Below are 1424 nucleotides of genomic sequence, written 5' to 3' on the forward strand. Positions count from 1 at the left end.
GAATGTACAAATGCACTTTACACAATTGATGTGTGTATGGATTGTGATAAGAGTTGTATGAGCCCCTAATAAAATGATTGAAGAAAAAAAAGTGCCCCACAGGATCTTCTTGGCTAAGATCTTCGGGAAGCCAATGGCCAGACCATGGTGGTGCGTGTGACCCACCATCATGTAGCTTAGCCGATCACATTGTTTGCATCACTTGGGGAACCAGTATGTCCTTGCTGTTGTGTGCTGTTGTTTTCCTTCGTGACCAGTAGGGACCCTGCTTGACAGAGCTGCCCCGGAGGATTTGCCAGGCTGCCATCTTCACAGGAGCAGACTGAGAAGTCATGTTTCCTAGAGAGTTGCTGGTGGGTTTCAAATGCCAGCTCTTCAGTTAGCAGCCTTGAATTTGTCCGTAACCTCGCTGCTACTAAATCGTAGCAACCCTGTAGAACAGAGTAGAACTGCCCTTGTGGGTTTCTGAGGCCGTGAACGCTTTATAGGAGTAGAAAGACTCTCATTTCTTTCCTGTGGAACACCTAGTGGGTTTGAACTACTGGCCTTGGGGTTTACAGTCGAAGGAGTAACCCACCCCACAACCAAGGTACCTTTAAAAAAGCAAAAGCAAAACAAAACATAAACTCATTGCCACCGAGTTGATTTCTTGACCCGACAGGACAGGACAGAACTGCCCCTGGGCTTCTGAGGAATTTCGTAAATTTTTACGGGAGCAAAAAGCCTCATCTTTTTTGGGAGGAGTGACTGGTGGGGTCAAACTGCTAACCCTGAGATTCTCAACCCTCATTGTAACCCACTGCGCCACCAGTGCTCCTTAGGGGTTGCAAAGTGGTGGATTTTAAAGTTCTGTCACTGCACGGATGAGTGGGAATCCTATCATCAGATCGTCCTGAGATATCACTGAGACAGGAAAGGCAAGCAAACTTTGTGTTTGCTGGTGCCTTCGCAACTACCAGTGTCTCGTGGAGACTTTTATTTTTTAGCTTCATAAGCACTTTGTGCATTTATTCCAGGGAATTACGTGTACTTGCTTGATGGCCCAACTCCTCCTGTCTTATGACTCCTTGAGACCTGCCTGGGTTTCCAGCTGCCATGATGGTGCAGGTCCCTGCTGTGAGTTGACAGGCCCAGACTGGCCTCAGTCTGCCGCCCAAGAGCGAGCCCTGGAAACAGCTCAGAGACAGACCCTAGCCTGGCTGGGGCTCCTAGGTCTGTGGTTGTTAGTGGTGTTTTCCTTCTAGACTTTTTCAATAACTGCAATTATTTTTTTTAACCAAGGAAAAATAAACTTAAAATAATTATGAGTTTGTAGAACTGGGAGGGGGGGGGTTCAAAAAGTTTGTGGAAAACTTCCATTACCTTCAAATTCCATCTTTGCACAAGCTTTTTGAAGACCACTTGCATGTCCCCATTAAAATGCA

This window comes from Echinops telfairi, unplaced genomic scaffold, assembly GCF_000313985.2.
Source record: "Echinops telfairi isolate 266 unplaced genomic scaffold, ASM31398v2 ScPeMD7_22;HRSCAF=79, whole genome shotgun sequence".
Lineage (NCBI taxonomy): Eukaryota > Metazoa > Chordata > Mammalia > Afrosoricida > Tenrecidae > Echinops > Echinops telfairi.